Source organism: Lepidochelys kempii, chromosome 14 (genome assembly GCF_965140285.1).
Source record: "Lepidochelys kempii isolate rLepKem1 chromosome 14, rLepKem1.hap1, whole genome shotgun sequence".
Classification (NCBI taxonomy): Eukaryota; Metazoa; Chordata; order Testudines; family Cheloniidae; genus Lepidochelys; species Lepidochelys kempii.
Window position 1 is genome coordinate 48,391,890 of NC_136393.1, and position 10,162 is coordinate 48,402,051.

The following is a 10,162-nucleotide window of genomic DNA, read 5'->3' on the forward strand; positions in this document are numbered from 1 at the left end:
GTAGTCAAATCTCTCAGGGTTGTCGGGCAGAGAATCCGCCCCTCTCTCTCTCCAGCTCGAGACCCCCGCCCTGGAGTGTCCCTCCTGTCTCTCACTGCCCCCCTCTCCCCTTAGGAAAAAGATTTAAAGGGGCCATGCTCTCTAAACCCCAAAGGGGTTACACTGCTAAAACCAATCACTTGGGCAAAGCAGGTCTGTCTGCTGATCCCCTAGGCAGAATATGTGTGTCTATGCAAATACAGTCCGCTCCTGAGGTCTTTTCCCCCAGTTCATCACTGGATGTCAGGGGAGGGCTCATTCAGACCCTGCTTACCCTCGCTAACATCTCTGCAGTAGGAACAAGGAATAGGCAAATACTGACCCGCAGTGGTAATAGAGAGAAAGGCAATTTGTTGCAACGCAGAAGACGGGATGGAGTGGTGGAGAAGGTGAATTTTCTGGTGTTTGGTTTAATTCCCTTCACTGGTATTATTAGGGCTGCGGTATATTTGCAGATGTACAGATCTGGAATGGTCCCCCAAACAGACTCAATCCAGTCTCTGGTGCTCATCCCTGCTGGGGGAAAGTAACAGAGGTAGATGAATCACAAGCTGCTTCTGTAGCTCTGTCTGGGGGGGTTGTAACTGTGAATGGGGATTAAATTCATGAATTTGCCAGGGTCCCAGTGAGATTTTATAGCCCCACGCTAAAAAAAAAACTAGATCTACCAATTTTGGCAAATAGCGCAGCTCATACCTTGTATGAAGTTTAAAAGTGACAACCCCTTTTATTGAGTCTAGGCAGTGTTAGCGGGCCCATTTTAATGCTGGGATCTTTAGAAACATAGAAGATTCTGTGATTTTCACAGGGCAACTCTTCCTTAGGGCAGCACTTCTCCTTAGAAGCTAGCGCCCCTTCTAAAAAGACAGGCCAGCTAAAAGTCTTCGAGTGATGGGTCTTATCCCTTTTACTGACCGTCGTGACTAATGGTTCCTAAGACAGGCGAGGCGTATTTGACGTCTGTGTGTATCACACTTCTTGCTTCTCGCCTTGCATTGGGTAGAGCAGGCGCGTGACATGGAAACAGGCCAGAGAGCTTTTCTCTCAGACCCCACGCTATGTGCATTCCCCCAAGGGCCTGCCGTGCCCGGCCTGGAGACAGGGGTGAAAGTAAGTCTCGGGACTTACCGGTACAGGGGTGGGCTGGGGCCGGCTCCAGGCGGGGCCTTGGGCGGAAGAAGCAGGGCTGGGGGAGGTCAGAGCCAGCCCTGGCCCACCCGGTACCGGCAAGTTCCTCCTTCCCCCTCCCCGGGGTAATAGCAGCAGTCGGGGGCTCTGGCAGCGGTTTAAAGGGCCCTGGGCAGTAGCAGCGTTTCCACAGTATGCATCCGATGAAGTGAGCTGTAGCTCACGAAAGCTTATGCTCAAATAAATTGGTTAGTCTCTAAGGTGCCACAAGTACTCCTTTTCTTTTTGCGAATCTGTAAACAGTGCATCATAGTCCTCTCTACTGCTAATGGCTCTGAGAGATGCTCCAGGGGTCAGTTCTCCAGTAACAGGCCTCCTTTCCCCAGGGCTGCTGTGAAGTGCTGAGCTGCCGTCGGGCATAGGGTCACTAGTTTAATAATACTGCATAGGGCCCCAAAAATCCTAAGGTCGGCCATGCAAACAGAGATGCAAATCTACGACCATCAGAGCAGACTCAGGAGAGGAATCATATACCAGTACCAGGCCACCGCAGCACCTGCATATAAAGAGAAAAGGGATGAGAACCGATGCAAAGTTGGCTCCTGAAACTAAACCTGCAAGGTCCTTCATGGTGTCTAGCTAGCCACAAGTTCTCTCTTTTGTCTGGGCTTTCTGGGGCCACCTGGGCTAAGCCACAATCAATGTCAAGAATAAAAAAAGGTTAGTGCAATTTTGAAGGGGGAGGAGGTTCTGCCCACCACCCAGGTGCTTCCTACTCCAGTCAAAAATTAAACTATACTCACAGACTGTGCAAATCTTCACAGCACGACCATTTCCCGTGCTGGGACTGGCAACAAAGTGTTTACCATGAGAGGTGTTTAAATTGTCATCATTAGGCTTCAGAGTTAACACCACATTGGCAGGGAGGAGATCATGTCTCTTGGAATTTGTCTGGGGCAGGGGGCAAAATCTTTCCTGATATCTGCCCATGAGCACTTCATACCCCCAAACCTGGTATCTGGTTCCCTTTATCTTAGCCTGTGGATGGCTGTAGAGCTTAAGACGGCTAGGCAAAATGTAATTATTATTTACATTTTAGTAGCACCCTGCTTAAATCAGGTTCCCACTGTGCCGGGCACTACACAGACACCCAGCGAGAGACCCAGCTGAGATCAGGGCCCCGTTGTGCCAGACGCTGCACAAACAGATGCGAGAGACAGATGCTGGTAGTACCTCCAGATCCGGAGAGCTCCCTTGATTTTCATGTTCTGTGTTTGAACTGGGAAGCTGAAAAGGAGCAGCTACTTGGCTGCAAATATCAATAAATGTGGAAGAGAAAACTTCTCTTGTGAGACTCTGTACTTCCCCACCGCCAATATCAGCCAGAGATTCATAGATTCCTAGGTCAGAAGAGATCACTAAGATCATTGGACTTCCCAGAATTAATTCCTGTTTGAACTAAAGCAGATCTTTTCGAAAAGACATCCCATCTTGATTGGTCCTTAGGGATTTAGTTGGGGATTGGTCCTGCTTTGAGCAGGGGGTTGGACTAGATGACCTCCTGAGGTCCCTTCCAACCCTGATATTCTATGATTCTATGAATGAAGAGAGCAACGGCAGCCAGCGGACCAGCTGCTGCTCAGAGAACTTGCAAATATTTCCTACTTTGATCATGAAATAGAAAAGTATTGTGGGTGAAATCCTGGTCCCACTGAAGTCAATGGCAAAACTCCCGTCGGCTCGGATTTCTTGAGTGTATAGAGAGCATAGGACAGTGTTTAATTTGTTTGATTGAACTGGGGAAGGGTTGAAGATCCCCTTGGTTGAGGCTTATAGGGGAAGGTTTTAAAACTACCGGTCATTTGATGCAATCTGCTGCATTTCAACAGCACCAAAAAATTGCTCTTCAGAAGAATGATTTTGGTAAACCTTGGGGATAAGAGATTTCCGCCAACGATGACTTAGCACCATGATGCCGTGCGAGGCAGGGAGATCACCCCAAAACATCCTTCAGTTTGGTGGGAGAATTGTATGTCCTCAGAGTCTCTTCAGCACCCCCGACAAATCAAATAGTAAAAGAGAAAAAAAATCCAAACAAACTGGATCTACTACTAGAAATAGACACAGCGAAGAGAGGCAAAGTGAAGCCAATGACCAAAACCAGCCTTTGAGTTGAATTAAGCATGTTACCTTGCACTGCTTGAACTCCAACTGCATGTGGATCAACTTGTACCCATCCTGCAGACCCCTTTGTAAGCCGGAGATCCCATATATGCCAGTGTCTTGTCCAGCCTGTGTGTCCCTGACTGATCTGAGTATTACGGCAAACTGCGGTTTGAGAACCACTCGTATCAATGACTCAGAGGGAAAACGGAACTGATTATTTTTCTTCTCTTTGTGAGATACCTGGTTAGGTTTTTAAGGTGCTCCTCCAAAGGGGCCTAAGTTTTCACCAGGGTTTTTACAGAGACATTGCAGACACCATGACTTCTTCCCATCTACCTGGAATGCAGGAGGTGGAGTTTCTCTCTGACATGGACCTTGCTCCAGTGACCTATGCCTTTGTCGCCTCCAGACTGGCTCGACCACCAAAAGCCCAGTTGCAACAGCAGCTGGTGTCGAATACAGCAATCCGCTCGGGAAGGGAGTGAAGGAATGCATCGGGAGCGCGTGACAGCCGTGCTCTGGGAGATGCATTGGGTGTTGACCGGGTTCGGGGAGGAGTTGAAGATGCTGAGTTTGACCTAGAAAGCTCGGACTTAGAAAGGCCCCAGGCTACAGCTAGCTGAAATATATTTCACTGAAAGCTTTTTTCCAGTGAAAAATGAAGATTCGGCAGCATCAACATGTTTTGTCCAAGGTCAGGCAAGCAGAGAATTAAACCCAAGATTGCAGCCTAGCCATTGGGCTATCTTTCCTCTCTCTGGAGTACTAGTCCCTGCTCGGAGCTCTTGGGGTTAATAATAATGATAATTAACAGTAATAACAAAAATTAAACCCAGACCTAGAACCAGTACCTTGGGCCACCTCAAGGCGAAGGAGAATGGTCGAGTCGTGCGTCTATCCTGCAATGTAAGCCCCAGGCTAGTAGAACTCGAGTTAGCAGACCCTGGGTTTGTTAACATAGGGCTTGAGCGTCTACACTCATTTGTAAGGTTAGGAATTGTGTTACCCTGGGTTCCAACCTGGGGCTCCTGCATCTACACTGCATTATGCGGGCCCAAGTCCAGCCACCCGTATCCCAGACTTGCTAACCACCCTCCCAAAACATGGTCGCTCTAGCCCTTTGTTCATGGTGCCGTGTGGGAAAACTTGACGGTTCACCAAACTTGACTGTCCAGAGGACAAAGAAAATTGGCCTGTGGGATTGTGGGACACTTTTGGCAGACTCCCAGAGCATGAGTCCACTTGGGCTGCGTTTACACTGCAAAGCAATAGGGCTTGAACCCTGGGTCCTGGCTTGACTCAGACTTGGACCTTCTATCCCTGTGGGGCCCAAGGACCTTGGACATGAGCCCTAGGTTGGTGCTATTTGTGTGTAGACAGAAGGGGGGTTAGGCTTGAGCCTGAGTTCGAACCCTGAGCTTACATTCCAGTGTAGACATACTGGGCTCCTGCACCAGGCCTCACTGCCACGCTAACTCTCTGCACCACGCAGGCCTTCTAATTCAGGTCTCTGACTTGAGCTGCATCTACACTGCAAAAGGACTGGGTTTGGACCTGCGTCGCTGTGGGATTTGGCTCTGATCCACCCACTCCCTCCCCCCAAGCTGAATCTTAGGACCTGGGTCCTGAGTGCTCACTGACCTGAGTCAGACTGATTTGTGTGTGGATGGAAGGGGGGCTTGGGCTCAAACCTGATTCAGAGCCTGAGTTTAGTGTGCAGTGTAGACGTACACTGAGGCACGAGCCTAGGACTTGGATGACCGAGGTTCAAGTCTTTGCTCTGACAAAGTCTTTGCTTTGCTTTGCTTTGTTCCCTGTGTGAACTCGGGCATGTTTCTTAGCCTCACTCAGTTCCCCACCTTTACAATGGGGATCACTGCACTTTCCTGCTTCCCAGGGGCATTGTGAGAGGCAATACATTAAAGACAGTGAGCTGCTCAGATGTTACAGAGATGTGGTACAGATAAGTCTCTTAGATAGCAGATAACCCCACTGCTAACCTCCTTGCCATGATGAAAATGAGCCATTTGCTCTAACTCATCTGTTTCCTGTCTCTAAAATTCACCACCTCAAAAAGCGCTTACTCAAAATAGAGCAAGTTCTAATGGTTGATGAGACAATCAGGAGCTGGGTTGTTATTTATTGCGTGGAGTGGAGGTTGGACATGGGTGCTGGGTGAGCCCCCTTTCCCACTTTGGGGAGGCTAGCCCACCTGCCCTGCCCTTTCTACCCAAGGCCCCGCCCCACTTGCAGACAGAGGAGCCCCAAGACCGACCCCCATGGCCAGAGGAGCCCTGTCCTGCCTGTCCCAGTCACGCCTGCTCACCCCCTGCAGGCCACCAGCTGGAGCTGAGTGAGCCCCTGCCGGCTTGTGGGTAGAGGGGGAGGGAGGGTAGGCAGGGCCTCAGGGTGGAATATGGACTTAGCCTGGCCTGGCCTTTGATACCCGCCACCCATGAGGTTGGACTCAAAATCAGACTCCCCTTAAGGTTGGAAAGAAAATCCTGCTTTACGAAATTGTGAACCAGCATTTTGGACACTCCCTGTTTGAGAAAGGCAAGGGGAGGGAAAAGGGGGATGGCTTTTGCTTTGGAGAGCTGCTGTATTACAGGGACTGTGTTCAGGGCTGTGAGAGCAAACCTCTCTTAAAACTTCATAGAGACTTAGGAAACCTCAGAGATCACTGCAGGCAAATTAGCCCGGAGGCTATGGTCTCTACGTCTGTAGTCACACAGAGCTGAGAAACAGAAATCAAAACATTGTTCCTGCTCTGCTCTTTCCATCTGAGAACCTCAGCTTGCTTTACACAGGGCGGCTAACGTTAGTCCCAGATGAATTAAATGAGGAACAGAGAGTTTCAATGGCTTGTCTGAGTCAGAGGGGGAGGAGACAATAGAACCCAGGCGTCCTGACTCCATCACTCTGATTCTTGTGTTTGTGTTTTACTGTATCTTTTATCTCCATCTCTAACTGCCCTGTCGCTGTAGGATGTAGGCGCTATTTATGTGACCCAAGTTTCGTGGTAAGATCTGCCTGCTGCTTAGTCCTGTTAGAAAACTGAAGTCCACCCTGATGCGGCCTGCACTGCAGAAGCAAATGCAGCCTTCTCTGTCTCTTTCTTTGCCTGCCTGTCCTTTGTGATAGACCGAGGGCTGTTGGGTAGAGCAGAGTAGTCTTCTTGGGATCCAGGGCGTACAGCAGAGTAGTCGAAGGCAGATATACTGGCCACTGGAGAAGCAGTTTTCTGTTCCCTGACTGACCAGAGCAGGGTCTGATCCAGGTTAGGCTAATGAGAAGACCTGACTCCAATTAACCTGCAAAGAGTCAGGTGAGGCTGTTAAGCTAATGTGAACACCTGACTCTAATTAAGGCCCCTCTGATACTATAAAAGGGCTCACTCCAGTCAGGCCAGGGGGAGAACCAGGGAGCCAGAGGAGAGGAAGTGCGGCTGAAGGGCTGGGTAATGAAGACACCCTCAAGCCAGTGGAAAGGGAGCCCTACGGTAAGGGTGAAGAAGGCTTTAAGAGAGAGAAGCGGGAGAGCTTTGTGGAAGTGGCCCAGGGAAATGTAGCAGCTCTGGCGGTGAAAGGTCGGCTGTCAACAGCTGCTGCCACTAGGGTCCCTGGGCCAGAACCCGGAGTAGCGGGTGGGCCTGGGTTCCCCCCAACCTGCCACTACAGAAACACCTCCTGGGAGGGGAAGACAGGCCCCTGTCAGGACAGGAGGCTAAACTGCTCTGGAACAAGCCTGCAGGGACAACAGAGACTGTGGGAAGTTCTCTCACCAACCTGCTTGCTGGCTTATGATGAAAAGGGCTCAGTAGACAGCAACCCTAGTCCTAGAGAGAGAAGGGCTATGTGGAGGGTTGCAGTGAGCCTCTGAAGCTAGCATAAACTGCCTGGAAGCGCGGGACCCACAGGGACAAGGTCGGAGCTCTGCTCAGCATGAGGCGTGGGCCAGCATTCTCGCCCCGTTTTTGTGCAGAGAGGCCCAGAAGGCCTACTTTTATCTGCCCGCCCAGGATACCGCTGACTATTCCTGGCTGAGGGCAGAGATCCTAGCACGATCAGGGGTGATGGCAGCGGTACGGGCCCAGAGGTTCCAGGAGTGGAAATACCAGGAGAACAAACCTCTGAGGTCCCAACTATTCGACCTCATACACCTCACTCGGAAGTGGTTACGGCCCGAGGCATGCAGCCCGGAGGAGATTTTGGAGATGTGGGGGAGGGATAGCTCAGTGGTTTGAGCATTGGCCTGCTAAACCCAGGGTTGTGAGTTCAATCCTTGAGGGGGCCATTTAGGGATCTGGGGCAAAAATTGGGGATTGGTCCTGCTTTGAGCAGTGGGTTGGACTAGATGACCTCCTGAGGTCCCTTCCAACTCTGATATTCTATGATTCTATGAGACGGTCTCCCACAGTATTCTTGTCAGCAAGTTAAGGAAGTATGGGCTGGATGAATGCACTATAAGGTGGGTAGAAAGCTGGCTAGATTGTCGGGCTCAACGGGTAGTGATCGATGCCTCCATGTCTAGTTGGCAGCCGGTGTCAAGTGGAGTGCCCCAGGGGTCGGTCCTGGGGCCGGTTTTGCTCAATATCTTCATAAATGATCTGGAGGATGGTGTAGATTGCACACTCAGCAAATTTGCGGATGATACTAAACTGGGAGGAGTGGTAGATACGCTGGAGGGGAGGGATAGGATACAGAAGGACCTAGACAAATTGGAGGATTGGGCCAAAAGAAATCTGATGAGGTTCAGTAAGGATAAGTGCAGGGTCCTGCACTTAGGACGGAAGAATCCAATGCACTGCTACAGACTAGGGACCGAATGGCTAGGCAGCAGTTCTGCGGAAAAGGACCTAGGTGTGACAGTGGATGAGAAGCTGGATATGAGTCAGCAGTGTGCCCTTGTTGCCAAGAAGGCCAATGGCATTTTGGGATGTATAAGTAGGGGCATAGCGAGCAGATCGAGGGACGTGATCGTTCCCCTCTATTCGACATTGGTGAGGCCTCATCTGGAGTACTGTGTCCAGTTTTGGGCCCCACACTACAAGAAGGATGTGGATAAATTGGAGAGATTCCAGCGAAGGGCAACAAAAATGATTAGGGGTCTAGAACACATGACTTATGAGGAGAGGCTGAGGGAGCTGGGATTGTTTAGTCTGCAGAAGAGAAGAATGAGGGGGGATTTGATAGCTGCTTTCAACTACCTGAAAGGGGGTTCCAAAGAGGATGGCTCTAGACTGTTCTCAATGGTAGCAGATGACAGAACGAGGAGTAATGGTCTCAAGTTGCAGTGGGGGAGGTTTATATTGGATATTAGGAAAAACTTTTTCACTAAGAGGGTGGTGAAACACTGGAATGTGTTACCTAGGGAGGTGGTAGAATCTCCTTCCTTAGAGGTTTTTAAGGTCAGGCTTGACAAAGCCCTGGCTGGGATGATTTAACTGGGAATTGGTCCTGCTTTGAGCAGGGGGTTGGACTAGATGACCTTCTGGGGTCCCTTCCAACCCTGATATTCTATGATTCTATGATTCTATGACTTTGGTGATGGATCATTACATGAGGGGACTGCCGCCAGATCTCTGCAAATGGGTATGCCGGAATGATCCATCCACCTATGATGAAATGATCACATTGATGGAGAGATGGATGACAGCCAGGAAATTTACTCAACTACCCAAGGAAGGCCCCTCACGAAGCAAGCACTTGACCCCAACCCCGGAGGGTCAGGCTGCCAAACCCCCAGGGAGTTCTAGGTGGAAGAAGAGGGGGGCTGAAAACCAGCCGGGAACCCAGAAGGAAGGGAAAAGCCTGAGTGGGGGGAGGACCCTGGGACTAAACCCCCTATCACATGAGTGACTAGAAGCAATTATAGGTGTTAACGGGTGCGGGGAGTTGGGGCATATAGCAGCCCAGTGCCCCAATGTCTTAGAGCCCATGCAGTGTAACCTGTGGGACAGAGCAGACACATGCAGCCTACTCAATCTTGTAGGGGTCACAGTCACCCCCACAAGGCAGGTAAAATGTTGGATGGGGTCAAAACCATGGTACTCAGACTCAGGGAGTGCTATCACCCTAAGTTCGGGTAAACTAGTGAAGCGCAGCCAGTTAATGCAGACTAAGCGTACACGGGTAACATGTGTCCATGGGAGGGGAGAAGGGCCACATGGAGGGTCGCAGTGAGCCTCTGAGGCTAGCATAAACCTCCTGGAAGCGCGACACCCACAGGGACAAGGTCGGAGCTCTGCCACACTGTGTTAATCTTTCTGAATCTCCCACTCTTTCCCTATGGGCCCAGTTCTCGGAAATAGACACTTTAAGCTGAGGCACCAAATGGAAATTTGGCCAACACACAAGAGTTGGGTTGAAAATCCTCCCATTGTTTGCCTACAGGCAAGTGTGCAGCGGTCACAGGTGAATGATGGAAGCCATGGAAGGACAAACTGATTCTAAGTTTCATGAAGGAAAGATGCCATGGTCATGCCTAGTGAGGCCATCTCCTTACCACAGTCCTTGCATTTCACAGCATCCAAGCATGGTTCTTGCAACTTGGTGCATCCATGCATGGTCCTTCCATCTTGCAGCGTCCATTCATGAATTTGGCCCGGTGTCAATAAAAATCTAGCACTGGGCAACACTGATAGAGTACATGACTAATGGGTGAACTGACAGATCTCAGAAAGTAGTTGTCAAAGGGGAATCATCGTTCAATGGACGTGTTTCTAGGCCTGATGTGGATTCAACCATTTTCATCAACGATCTGGAAGGCAACCTAAAATCCTTGCTGCGACCATTTGTGGAAGACCCAAAGATTGGTGGAACGGTAA